The sequence below is a fragment of the Macrobrachium nipponense genome, chromosome 26 (genome assembly GCF_015104395.2).
Source record: "Macrobrachium nipponense isolate FS-2020 chromosome 26, ASM1510439v2, whole genome shotgun sequence".
NCBI classification, from domain to species: Eukaryota; Metazoa; Arthropoda; class Malacostraca; order Decapoda; family Palaemonidae; genus Macrobrachium; species Macrobrachium nipponense.
The window spans coordinates 57189655-57204620 of NC_087215.1; the positions used below are offsets into that span (position 1 = coordinate 57189655).

General features: G+C 43.5%; 1 protein-coding gene across 1 annotated transcript in view; it reads left to right on the plus strand.

Moving 5' to 3' along the window:
- Positions 1–14966, plus strand: part of LOC135200296 (transmembrane 7 superfamily member 3-like) — a 109401-nt gene that overhangs the window by 80635 nt on the left and 13800 nt on the right.

Here is a 14966-nt window from a genome sequence, read left to right on the forward strand (position 1 = left end):
TCCCCAGGTTATGGTGGGGGTGCTGTTCCCGGTAGGGTGCTGTAAGCTGAAAATCCCCTTAACCCAAATCATCATATTGTAATGGGAATAAATAGCATTTACACTGCTGTTACAGCGCTGTAAGTCCAGGTTACAACACCGTAAAGCAGGTAACAGCACCGTAAACCCACTTATTGCACTGAAACGGGGTTAACAGCGGCATGAGGCAAGCGCCATAAGTCCAAAACGACAATCTGAACATCGCGTAACCTGGGGAGTGCCTGCAGTCTTTTACACGTGGCATCCCAATCTACAGGGATATCTCAACCAGCCACCTCACTTTTCATAAACCTGTGGTGCTTTTAACAGCTCTGTTCTGCCACTCTACCAGTTGTGCCCACCACCCAGGCCACTACTTCTAACTTGCCTGCAGCCTGCCATGCATGTGGGTTGACCCACTGCCAGCCACTCCTGCTTATCATTGGGTACCTGTCGACCAGCCTGCTTCTAACTACATCTGCTCTTTACCTCCCTTGCCCACACATATTTCCTTACAGTTCTTTTTGCTTGCTAGACTCCTGACTGCCTGCTGACTAGCCTGCTAATTTGATTTCTACTCTGCCTGTTGCTGGGCCTGTAGAAGTGACCGTAGATGAGTTGTACAGTAATCCCCCCCACTATTCGCAGATTTATGATTCGTAGACTCGCCTATTTACGGATTTTTCTATGAACCGTGTATACTCATTGTTCGTGGAAAATTTGCCTATTCATGGTATTTTCGCAGAGAAATATCCACAGATTACTGTATTTTCATATAATTTTTATGACTAAAAGCACTTTTTGTGATGAACTATTCACGGACTCGCGGATTTCTCTCTGGACCATATCTACCCATTATTTGCGGGAAATTTGCCTATTCGTGGGGTTTTCCGACAAAAATAATCACTAATTTGTGTATTTTGATGTTATTTTTATAGCTAAATACATTTTTATGATAAAAAAATTATTTGCTAATTTTCAAATATTGATATTGATTAATACTGTACATATTAGTAAGTTTAACAAGATTAAATGATATCGTATAGTAAAAATAATAATTCTCTCTCTCTCTCTCTCTCTCTCTCTCTCTCTCTCTCTCTCTCTCTCTCTCTCTCTTACAGAGATGTATGTTTTTTGTATGATAGATAAAAATGTCAACAGCAATAATATCAATTTGTTAAAGAAAATGCTTCAGTGCATTAGTAAGATTTTAGTTTATAAATTAAAAAAATTATGTAAAAATGAAAGAAATCCCAGTCTTCTCTTTCTAACTCCAGGTACTAAAACTGTCAAATATATCAAGTAATGTGACAGGAGGGGGAGGAGCTGTTGTGTTGTTGCCACTAAGTGTTCATGTAATCTCTCTCTCTCTCTCTCTCTCTCTCTCTCTCTCTCTCTCTCTCTCTCTTTACTGAGACGAGAGAATTTTTATAGTTACTCGTACATGTGCTATATGTTTATTAATACTTTCAAATAATAATGATAATATAACTGTAATTACAACAAGATATATGCATGTCATAGTGGTAACTCTCTCCCTCTGTTTCGCTGGAACCGTTAGAAGTGTATGTACATAAATTAACATTTCTGAGAGAACAGAGCGATAAACACACAATTTCTCTCTCTCTCTCTCTCTCTCTCTCTCTCTCTTACTGAGATGAAAGAATTTTTACGCCTAGAATGTAGTGTTTATTGATATTTTCAGTTAACAATAACAATGATAATGATAATAATAATAATATAGGTAACTGTAATTAGAAAATTAGTATGTGGTAGTATTCAAAGAGATAAAAATAACCTTTCCATTTCACTTACATGAGGATAACTCCTCTTTCTTACTCAGATAAGAGAATTTTAATGGTAGATGTATGTGTTTATTAATATTTTCAAATAATAATAATAATGATTGCAGGTCCACAATAATATCGCATGTGAAGTATATAAGGTGTTTAATAATAAGAGCTTTCGAACCCTGCACCAGGTTCATCCTCAGCCAAGTGAACATTATACATTTAAAAATCTGTCGAAGTAAACTTCTGAATAGGACAATTATTCCACCATGACGAACGCAAATGAAGGAAGCGCTCAAAAACAGCCAACTAGGTGATTCCGTTATTGTTGTTCGATCCTGCTGGTTATTCTGCTGGAACGTCTTGTGGCTGGGATGATGCTGCACGGGTGTTCCCTTGGCGATGCGGCTGCAACAATGCTGGACATCACGTCCCCCGTGTTGTAATCGTCTGAGGAGGAGAGCAGAAGAGGGGCAGCATCAGGCGGAAGAAAAAACAGAGCTTGTCTTAAGATTAAAATTTTTAACAAAGTTTTTAAGAATGCAAAAATTGACTAATGGGTCTTCCCCAATGAACGACTTGTTACCGTAAAAAGCTTCTCCTAAGTTTATGGCGGCGCCTTCCACTAGTCTTCTAGTTTGGACATTGTTATTTTTAAAAATTATGTTGGATCCATCCCAATTTGGTCTATGGTTGTTCTTAAAAGCATGGGAGACTATTGCATTGTTCTGTGCATGAAGTGCATATGCATGTTTGTGTTCCCTTAATCGGGTCGGTAATCCTCTTCCACTTTCCCCAAAATATTTTTCTTTGCAGTCATGACAGGGGATTTCGTAAACTCCCGGAATGATAGTATTTTTATCGTTATTGTTATTTCTAATTAGTTTATGGCTAATGGTGTTTGGGTATTTAAAAAACTATTTTGGTATCTTTTCTGGCTACTGTTAATGTAATTACATAATTTGTCGAGGTTGGGATTAAATGGGAGGGGTAAGAATCTGTTGGGTTTTTCCTTGGGGTTGTTAACAGGACGATAAAATGCTTTCTTAGCTCGTGAAATGGCTTTGTCAATAAAATGATCGGGGTATCTTAGTCCTCTGAAAGTTGACCGTATGTGCTGAATTTCTCCATCGACAAACTCCGGGTCGCATATTTTAAAAGCACGTAATGCAAAGTTCATTACTACACAATAATTATAAATTTCAATTCTCGGTGTATCGCAAAACAACCAACTCAGAAAGTTACATACATTTTTATTCATTCCATGCCAATAACATTAAGAGCAATTGTAGTAATGAACTTGCCCTACATGCTTTTAAAATATGCGCACCCGGAGTTTGTCGATGGAGAAATCAGCACATACGGTCAACTTTCAGAGGACTAAGATACCCCGATCATTTTATTGACAAAGCCATTTCACGAGCTAAGAAAGCATTTTATCGTCTGTTAACAACCCCAAGGAAAAACCCAACAGATTCTTACCCCTCCCATTTAATCCCAACCTCGACAAATTATGTAATTACATTAACAGTAGCCAGAAAGATACCAAAATAGTTTTTAAATACCCAAACACCATTAGCCATAAACTAATAATTAGAAATAACAATAACGATAAAAATACTATCATCCGGGAGTTTACGAAATCCCGTCATGACTGCAAAGAAAATATTTTGGGGTTAAAGTGGAAGAGGATTACCGACCCGATTAAGGGAACACAACGTGCATATGCACTTCATGCACGAACAAATACACTAGTCTCCCATGCTTTTAAGAACAACCATAGACCGAATTGGGATGGATCCAACATAATTTTAAAAATAACAATGTCCAAACTAGAAGACTAGTGGAAGGCGCCGCCATAAACTTAGGAGAAGCTTTTTACGGTAACAAGTCGTTCGTTGGGGAAGACCCATTAGTCAATTTTTGCATTCTTAAAAACTTTGTTAAAAATTTTAATCTTAAGACAAGCTCTGTTTTTTCTCTGCCTGATGCTGCCCCCTCTTCTGCTCTCCTCCCTCAGACAGATTACAACACGGGGGACGTGATGTCCAGCATTGTTGCAGCCGCATCGCCAAGGGAACACCGTGCAGCATCATCACAGCCCACAAGACGTTCCAGCAGAATAACCAGTAGGAATTCGAACAACAATAACGGAATCACCTAGTTGGGCTTTGTTTGAGCGCTTCCTTCATTTGCGTTCGTCATGGTGGAATAATTGTCCTATTCAGAAGTTTACTTCGACAGATTTTTAAATGTACTATAATGTTCACTTGGCTGAGGATGAACCTGGTGCAGGGTTCGAAAGCTCTTATTATTAAACACCTTATATACTTCACATGCCATATTATTGTGGACCTGCAATCATTGTTATCATTTTCGACACTGAAAATTGTGCCCAATAATAATAATAATAATAATAATAATAATAATAATAATAATAATAATAATAATAATAATAATAATAATAATAATAATAATAATAATAATAATAATTCAGTGGCAAAAACCCTCCACTGGAGCCTGTGCAAGAAACATCAGCTACCTTGCAGTAATAAGTGGTACGAGCACCAACCTGAGGGAGTGACAGAAAACGATCAGGCAAAGATCCTCTGGGACTATGGTATCAGAACGGATAGGGTGATACGTGCAAACAGACCAGTCAAGAAGAAAGTATCACTCATTGATGTCGCAATACCATGGGACACCAGAGTTGAAGAGAAAGAGAGGGAAAAAATGGATAAGTATCAAGATCTGAAAATAGAAATAAGAAGGATATGGGATATGCCAGTGGAAATCGTACCCATAATCATAGGAGCACTAGGCACGATCCCAAGATCCCTGAAAAGGAATCTAGAAAAACTAGACGCTGAAGTAGCTCCAGGACTCATGCAGAAGAGTGTGATCCTAGAAACGGCACACATAGTAAGAAAAGGAGGACTGTGATAAAGCAAAAAAAAAAAAAAAAAAAAAAAATAATAATAATAATATAACTAATTTCAAATGAAAATTCTTCCCTTCATCTTTCTTTGTATCCATTTCCCTACCTTCTCTCAACTCCAGAGAAGCTCGGCACTCGTGAAGTTGTTAAGTATGTCAAGTAATGTGACGGGAGGGGAGCAGTGCCATATAATGGTCAATGATTTTAATTGTTTTTTATGCAATTTTCTCTCTCTCTCTCTCTCTCTCTCTCTCTCTCTCTCTCTCTCTCACTGAGATTAGATCATTCTTATGGTACATGTATGTAATAAGATTATCATTAATATTTTCCAATAATAAAGGGATTTTGATGTAGGAAAAATCTATTTCTGGGTGATTGGCTCGTGTCGCCCTATGAAAGTATCCTTAATATCATTCTTTCTAGGTAAAATTAATCTAAAATTACCAGAGAAAAACAAAATTAAGAAAATGTCAGTAAAACTGACTCGCTCACTCTATAAAAGAAGTGTCGGTATGAGAATATAGGCGAGTGGGATCACTACCACAAGTCATTCACCATTTAGACCTTCCAACATAAAATCCCCACCAGAGAGAGCTGATACCAAAGGGTGATGCGGCCGCTACTACTACTACTACCGACGCCACGGACAGCAGCGCCCCTAGCAGTCATCCTTAATCATTAGCTTCGCAGCGCTTGAGTGCTTTTTCCTCTCGTGTTGTTTTTTCGTGGATTTACCTCGTCATTTACGATGGAACGTGCTGCTATTGCATCGGCTAAGTTAAGTGCCTCATAAGTAGTATTTTACAGTTTTTTAGTCTTCCAGGGACCAGTATTTTCCTTCTTAATAGGTCATATACGGTCTCCCGGTTGACTTGTGGCGGCTGTGTGCCGCCTCGTGTTAAGATTTCCCGGTCTCCCATACTGGGACATCTTATACTTATGGGCTTATTATATTTACGTTCATCGTTTATTACATCGTTTTTATAGCTAGGACAGCCCTTTTACCATTTCTCTTAGTTTGGTATTTAGGGCTATACCGTATTTCTGGCCCAGCATCCCGGCTCTTGCTCTTCATCGGCTACCGCTGGCTCCGAATAGTTAACTGTTCTTCGGAACAGCTTGCCTCCTCCTGGGCTTCTTTCTCTTTTGCTAAAAGTGTCTTTTCCTCCTTTACGATGTATTATCAGTGTTATTTAGGGTGTTAGGCTAGCCTAGGTGCCTGTGCCATGTGTTGGTACAGTCTGGTTCACGTGGCCCCTCCTTGGTTGTGTTGCTATCGCGGCTTAGGCCACCTGCGATCACGTGTCCCATAGCACCTTACCCTTCCCCTTCCCTCCCTAACCAGGTATAGGGAGGGGTCTGGGGGGGGGACTCCTTGGGTTTGCCATGACAACCACAGTAGCCTACCTCCCTCTCCCTCTGAGGAGGCCTGGAGCTCCCTCCCAGCTGGGGTACAGGGCGACCACTTGTCTCGGGTACCGGGTCACCGAGCGGGTAGCTGTAGTGACGGGGAGGGGTAGGCCACCCCCCCTCTCTCTCTCTCCCGCCGTGTTACGCCGGGACCCCCCACCTATTGCCTCAGTCCCACCCTTCCCCTACCGTAATGAACGGAGCCTCCGCTGAAGCCGGGGGCCCCTTTGGTTATAGGTACGTCTGGCTCCGCCAGCGGGCGGGGTGGACATTACTAGTGGTCTGTTGCTTGCCTACTATATCCTATTTTCCGCTACCGGAGGAGAGCTCGCTCCTTACCCGGGCACTCTTTTAGTAGACGGAAAATTTTATACTTCGTTATATATATACGGATATACCCTAATATTACGGTGAATTTTAGTTTTAATTTAATTTATGTGTGCCATCTCCGTCGTTCTCCGTCGTGGTTTCATGGCTCCTCACCACTCCTGGTTGGAATCTTTTTCCTGTCTCCGGCGTAGCCTTAGACAAACTCCAACCGCCTAGTTACCACACGTATTATGGCGGGGCTCTGGTTTAATCTAACTTACACGCTCCGGCATGCAGCGGAGCATTTGTTAGGCTGTAAGTGTGCACCTGATACTCATGTATCTCTCCACTTACAGGCTACCAACTGTCAGGTCCCGGTTTGCAATGCAACACTCTACGACCCCTGCGCCCATGAGGAGTGTAGGACCCACGCCCCGTGTGCCACCACCCACAATGGACTGATCGTTTGGCACCCGGAGGCTTGCACCATCTGCTACGACCTCGTTAGTCAGCTGTTGGGTGGGGTAAGTCTACTCTTAGACTTCTTGGTCTTATCACTAATAACACTTAGTTTTAAGCTTCGTTCAACCCTGTCTCCGCCGTTAGAAACTTCATATCGCCTTCTCTTTCAGGCTGCCGCCGTGAAGGAAGTCGCCTTGGCAACCCTGAAGGCTTGGGTGGGCGGCTTCGGGAAGAACGCCGCCAAGGGCCAGCCGTACATTCTGGACAAGAAGCTGGCCGTCCAGATCTTCCCCGGTGGCAAGTCGACCGGCTATGTCGACCCCATCTCGGCAGCCCCTCTCATAGCTTCAATCCAGCAGGAGGTGCAGCAGGCGTTCGGGTCCGTCTCCACGCAGGAGCCGGTCCCAGATGTGGCTAACCTGGACCTGAACATTGAGCCTATGGCGGTAGGGGCAGAGGATTTGTTGGTTGAGGTAGGTGTGTCGGGCGCCCAAGGTCTTTCCTTGGGCGCTCCTGGATCTTCTTCCCCTGTCCTTTCTTCTGCTTCTTTCCAAGGCTTTACGGGATCTGAGATCCCTGCCCGCTCTCCGCTCTTTCTGTACCCCCGAAGGTGAAGGGACAGAGAGAACAGAAGACTCTCCATAAGACGACTTCTAAGAAGTCGTCGTCTTCTTCAGCTAGGAAGTCTACGACTTCCTACGCTGACGCGGTGAAGGCAAAGCCGAGCTCTTCCTACTCTAAGAGCTCTAGAAGCAAGGCTTCTAAGGAGAAGGCTCGCGCTCCAGCCGAGCCAACGCCTTCTCCGGCATCCACCGGATCTACTCCGGTAACTCCTGTTGGGGTGGCGGGACCGAGCTCCTTTGATCCCACCACCTTTTCGGCAGTTGTGATGCAGCAAGTGGGAGAGATAGTTGGCTCGCTGGGGTCTAAGTTTGAACAGATGTTTGCGCAGCTGTCAAACACCATCAACCAGTCGGCCAATCCATCAGGATCTCTCTAACAGAGTTAGAGAGCAAGAGGACCGTTTTGCTGGACTTAGTCAGGTTCCTCAGCCAAGCTCCCCTGTAGCAGGTACTGGCATTTTGCCGTTACCTCCCTACGAATTCCTACCAGCCTTCTCCATGGATAACCCATGGAGAGTGGCCGCTTATGCCCCCTTCAAGGACGGCATGATCTCTATCCCGGAGTGTGGAACTCGAAGAATTGAGGACTTCGAGTTCTATCCTCCTGGACTGACTCAGCCTTTCATTGGGTATGCTAGGCTGACCGTTGCTGCTCTCACTAGAGAGGACAAGATCTCCCGAGAGAACTGTGCTGTATAGTAGGGATCACGCACAGTGGGAATGGGTTCACTGCCTGGAGGATTGGGAGTGTACTAACACCAAACTCCAAGCTTTCAAGAGTCCGTTCACTATTTTCGCTAAGGAGGAGGAGGCTTCTCTTCCGTTCGCTACCAAAATAGTAGAAGCAACTCTTCAGGCAGTCCTCAAAGACAAGCCCATGCCACAGCTGAGGGAAGCGGAATCTACTTCTCCGCTCTTCCCAGCCTTTGGAGAATTGTGGGAGAACTTGCCTGCCACGTTCTCAATAGGTAAGCTTAAGCCAGACTGCGCAATGGATCAGTTTGGCGAGAAGCTTCCAAGACTGCCTGATACCCTGATTCAGGCAGAGTTCGATGCTCGAACAAGATTTGGGAGGTCTCTTAACTCCCTAATCATTACAGAAATGGCTGCCCTGTCTTATGGGCACAGAACCTTTATTCAAGATTCTGGCCAAATCTCAGCTTCAGACAGTCCAAGCTGATGCTTTTCGACTTCTTCCTAGCTAGAAGGAAAACTGCCGAAAGCACGTCTTGCAAGAGGGCCACTATCAGGCATGAGCCTAATAGACTCCTGGCTTCCAGCATGTGGGGTGCGGACCTCTTCCCAGATTCCCTCTGTGAACGAGGTGCACCACGAGGCTGCTAGGCTCAACCAGAGCCTTAGAGCTAGATGGGGCATCTCTTCCAAGAGGAAACAAGAGACCGCCCCTGCTGCTGGTAAGAAGCTTAAGAAGACAGGAAGAAGGTTCCAGCCTTACCAGAAGCAACAGCAGCAACAGCAATTTGTTCAGGCCGTCCAGTTTACACCAACAGGGACAGCCGTCTACTTCAAAACAGACACAACCCATCCTCCTGTTGTCTCCTCAGAGTCAACCTTCAACCTCCTACGCAGTCTCGCCGGCCTTCAATTCTATGTACGAAAACCAGGCCTACCCAGCCTTTAATAGGTTCTCTAGGGGTAGCAGGGCGAGGGGCACTTTCGCCAGCGTGGCACAGGAAGAGCTGCAAGAGGTAGACAATTCAGAGGAGGGCGCGGAGGTCAACCCGCCCAACAACAGTGAGGCTCCCAGGTAGGAGGGAGGCTGTTCCTCTTCCGTCACAGGTTGGGGGTTCAGCAAATGGGCACAGAGCATCGTGTCCAAAGGATTGGGTTGGAGTTGGATCAAAGATCCTCCTCCAATCAAATCATTCTATCAGGAACCATCAAAGGAATTGACAGATTATGCGGAGGAACTCCTTCAGAAAGGAGCTATTGCGAGAGTCAGCATCTAAAATTTCAAGGTCGCTTATTCAGCGTGCCAAAGAAAGGCTCAACAAAAAGAAGGGTAATCTTAGACTTGTCAAAGCTAAACTCTTTCATTCGTTGCGACAAGTTCAAAATGCTCACCATACGGACCTTACTTCCCCGTGGGGCCGTCACAACCTCCATCGATCTTACAGACGCATACTATCATATCCCTATAGCCAGACACTTCCGTCCATTCCTAGGCTTCAAACTAGGAAATCAGACGTTCTCATTCAAAGTGATGCCCTTCGGTCTGAATGTAGCCCCCAGGGTATTCACGAAAGTAGCAGAAGTGGTAGTTCAGCAGTTGAGAACTCAAGGGATAACGGTAGCAGCATACCTCGACGATTGGTTGATCTGGGCACCAACGGTCGAGGAATGTCTCAAAGCCACAAAGAAGGTAGTTCAATTTCTGGAACATCTGGGGTTCCAGATAAACAAAACGAAATCCAGGCTCACTCCGGAGTCTCGTTTTCAGTGGCTAGGAATCCAATGGGATTTGTCTTCCCACAATCTGTCAATTCCGGTGGTCAAAAGAAAAGAAATAGCCAAGTCTGTGAAACAATTTCTCAAATGCAAACAAACATCAAGGAAAAGAAAACCAGCAAGAATCCTAGGTTCTCTCCAGTTTGCCTCAGTGACAGACATCCTCCTGAAAGCAAGGCTAAAAGATATAAATCGAGTTTTGCGATCAAGAGCAAACGCCAAATCTCGAGACAAGTTGTCAGTAATCCCACAGATCCTTCGCAATCAGCTCCGTCCATGGACAAAAGTGAAGAACCTTGCCAAATTGGTACCCCTTCAATATCCCCTTCCAGTGTTAACCATTCACACGGATGCCTCCCTGTCCGGATGGGGGGATATTCTCAATTCAAGCAAGTTCAGGGGACTTGGTCGGTTCAGTTCCGCCAGCTTCACATAAACGTCCTGGAAGCGATGGCAGTATTTCTTACCCTGAAGAGGCTCCTTCCCCCGAAGAAGTCTCATCTAAGACTGGTTTTGGACAGTGCAGTAGTAGTACATTGCATCAACAGGGGAGGGTCCAAATCCAAACACGTGAATCATGTCATGATAGCCATTTTTGCACTAGCAGACAAACACAGATGGCATCTGTCCGCCACTCACCTGGCGGGGGTAAGAAATGTGATAGCAGTCAGTCCCTCTGGAATCAGAATGGTCTCTAGACGACGGGTCATTCCAGTGGATATGCCGGAGAGTCCCCAGGTCTCCAAGTAGATCTCTTCGCCTCACAAGTGAACCACAAGCTCCCTTGCTATGTGGCCCCCAACCTGGACCCTCTGGCTTATGCCACGGACGCCCTGTCGTTAGATTGGAATCAGTGGAGGAAAATCTATGTTTTTCCTCCAGTGAATCTTCTTTTGAAGGTCTTGAGCAAGCTGAGGACTTTCAAGGGACTAGTAGCACTGATTGCTCCAGACTGGCCAAAAAGCAACTGGTATCCTCTGCTTCTGGAATTGGGTCTCCGACCTCAACGGATTCCCAATCCCAAGCTGTCACAATCAGTACAAATGAGGACTGTGTTCGCTTCCTCAGGAATTCTCCAGACCCTAACTTTATGGACTTCATGAAGTTTGCGGCTAACAAAGATGCTAACATTGATCCACAAAACATCCTCTTCCTAGAATCAGATAAAAGAGAGTCAACTATTAGACAATATGACTCAGCTGTTAAAAAATTAGCATCCTCCTGAAAGAATCGAACACCACAACCATGACAGTTAAACTTAGCTATATCCTTTTTCAGATCCTTGTTGAAAAAGGCTTAGCAGCTAGCACATTACTACTCATAAATCGGCTTTGAAGAAAATCTTTCAGTTGGGTTTCCAGATAGACCTAACAGATTCTTACTTTACATCTATTCCCAAAGCCTGTGCTAGACTTAGACCCTCTCAAAGGCCTACTGCAGTTTCATGGTTCTTAAATGATTGTCCTCAAACTAGCCTCAGATACTGACAACTCGTCTTGCACTTTTATAATGCTTCTTAGAAAGACGTTATTTTTATTAAGCCTGGCTTCAGGAGCCAGAATTTCAGAACTGTCGGCTCCTATCCAGAGATGCGGGTCTGTGGGAATTCCTCCCCTCAGGAGAAGTTCTACTTTCACCGGATCGTAGCTTTTTAGCTAAAAATGAGGATCCCCTTGCAAGGTGGGCTCCTTGGAAAGTCATCCACTTCCGCAAGATCCTTCTCTCTGCCCAGTATCAACTTTAAGAGCCTTTCTATCTCGTACATCCTCAAGATCCTCAGGTTCTCTCTTTATGAGAGAAAAAGGTGGCACTTTATCAGTAAAAGGAATCAGACAACAGATCCTTTACTTCATTAAACAAGCCAATCCTGATTCATTTCCAAAAGCACATGACATCAGAGTAGCCACCTCAATTAATTACTTTCAACATATGAACTTTGAGGATCTTAAAAAGTATACTGGATGGAAATCACCGACAGTCTTTAAACGTCATTATCTAAAGTCCTTGGAATCTTTAAAATTTCTGCAGTAGCAGCGGGAAACATGTTTCTCCTGATACTGCATAGTAGTTGTAGTATAGATCCAGGTCTCCTTTCTACCTATCTCGTCCAACATGCCTCACCCTATTGCCATGCTACTCGGAATACTCTAGCCTTAGCCGCTAGAATCATATTGGTGGATTGTCCCTTATTTTTTTTTGTTTTTCTAGGGACATCCACATTATGTACATATAATGTTACTTCAGTGTTTCTACCCTTATTTATGCTAGGGTAGAACACAATGTGTTTGTATATTTTGTAAATATCTTAAGTGAATCATTCTTTGTTATTTTGCCATTACATTATTATGTGTTACTATGTCCTATATAAGTTAATTTTTTAAGTATTTATATTGATTGCCTTCTTTATCATACCACTGTATTAGGATAAGTTAGCTTTAAGTACTTCGTTTGTATACTGTAATGTCCCTGATTCACTTATATTATAGGGGGTCCTCGAGTTACGACGTTAATCCGTTCTTACGATGCGTCGTAACACGATTTTCAGCGTGTCGGAACATTGAAAAATACCACATGATTTAATGTAAATACCTATCAATAACAACGAGAGAACAATTCCTTACCTTTATTAGTTTGATTGGCTTGCACACTGGAGAGGAAGCTGCGGTGCTGGAGAGACTGGGGGAGGTTAGTGAAGAGAAAAAGAACCTCCAGAAGTTGCTGGAGATGCTGAGGCAGGTGATTCTTGAGGTGAGGCCAGAACATACTAGTACTGGAGATGTGAGGCAGGTGATTCTTGAGGTGAGGCAGAACATACTAGTGGAGAGTGTTGGGCAGGTGAGTCTTTAGGTGAGGCAGAACCTACAGAAGGTGCTGGAGATACTGGGGCAGGTGAGTCTGGGTTAGCAGAACATTCAGAAGGTGCTGGATTAGCAGAGGCAGCTGAGGTAGAGGGTACAGGATCTTCTGCAGGCCTCTCTACCTTCTTAAGCGGCCAATGTTTGTTGGCGTTTCTCCCTTCTCGGATCGCTTTATAATGTCCACTTTAATTTCCATGGTGATGGCCTTTCTTTTCTTCGATGCACTACCATCAGAAGAGTCCGCCTTGCGCTTGGGAGCCATAACAAAGAGCAAAAAGTTACAAAAAAACGATACAACACGAGGGAGAGAGAGGCAGTGTAAACAACCAATATGGCGTATGGGCGGGAGGATGAGCGTAGCGAAGCGACGCCGTCCTCTCCCCCACAAAGCGTATTCCTTCCGCCGTGCGCCTGGAAAACTGTTCGCGTTTTTGTTTACGTTGCTTACGACGCTAAACCGCGTAAGACGGAACGACGCAAAATATTATTTTTTATATTTTTATGGGGGCGCGTTCGTAACCACGAAACATCGTAAGTCGAGACCAGCGTAACCCGAGGACTTACTGTATATCTCTTTTTTTTACTATTGGGTTTCATTTGTCCTTATTCCCATCTTGTCTGTTTCTCTGGTACATTTTCATAGGCCGACACGAGCTGAGCCCAGAAAAGGGATTTTGACGTAGGAAAAATCTATTTCTGGGTGATTGGCTCGTGTCGCCCTATGAAACCCACCCTGTCTTCTTTACCCACCCTGCAGGACAAGATGTCATAGATTAAGGATGACCGCTTAGGGGCGCTGCTGTCCAATGGCGTCGGTATAGTTAGTAGTAGTAGCGGACCGCATCACCCTTTGGTATCAGCTCTCTCTGGTGGGGATTTTATATTGGAAGGTCTAAATGGTGAATGACTCGTGGTAGTGATCCCACTCGCCTATATTCTCATACCGACACTTCTTTTATAGAGTGAGCGAGTCAGTTTTACTGACATTTTCTTAATTTTGTTTTTCTCTGGTAATTTTAGATTAATTTTACCTAGAAAGAATGATATTAAGGATACTTTTATAGGCCGACACGAGCTGAGCCCAGAAATACTATAATATGTATAATAATAATACTAAAACTGTAATTGCAAAATTCATATGTGAGTATTTTATATACAATAATCTTTCCATTTCACTCTTTTAAGTATTGTAAGAACAACTCTCTCTCTCTCTCTCTCTCTCTCTCTCTCTCTCTCTCTCTCTCTCTCTCTCTCTCTCTCTACAAGATGTGTATGTCATAATGGTAACACTCTCTCTCTCTCTCTCTTCTCTCCCCCCTCTCTCTCTCTCTCGCTCTCTCTCTCTAGTCTCTCTCTCTCTCTCTCTCTCTCTCTCTCTCTCTCTCTCTCAGCAAAAGAATTGATAAACAGATAAATAGATACTTGTTCAACCCTCTCTTTCTCTCTTCTCTGGAAAAGATATTTGTTTTTATGGGAAGGGAAGAAGTGTTGCCTATAAAGTGCATTTCAATCTTTTGATATCGTAAGGAGTTTTTCTCTCTCTCTATCTGTTATTGGCTGTTTATATATTTCTAATGGTAAAATGTTCAAGGAAACTTTAAAATTATATTAATAATACCAATTCAATGGTATATTTGATGTAGGATGATACTTTAAGTATACATTTGGTTTTTTAACTTTCAAGGTAGGCAGATATATAAGCATTTTTAGAGGGAAGTTCTAACTATTCGCGGGTTCGAGCTATTTGCAGGGGTGTCGGGTGCCCATCCCCCGCGAATACAGGGGAATACTGTATAAGCATTTTTAGAGTTTTTTTCTGTGTTTTAACTATCAAAATAGGTAGTTCTAAGTGTTTTAGAGGGGGTTTTAAGTATTTGCAGATTTTGGGTATTCGCGGGTGTCTGGTATCTTATCCCCTGTAAATGTGGAGGTTTACTATAACTGACTAAACAGAAGGAGATTATACCGTCCATATTTGAACTCATGCATGCAGATACAATTGAGGAAGATGATAGATATGACCATCTCTGCCATGCTTCCATCTACATTGACTTTTAACATTTAGCTACCTACAGGGGTCTGGATATCC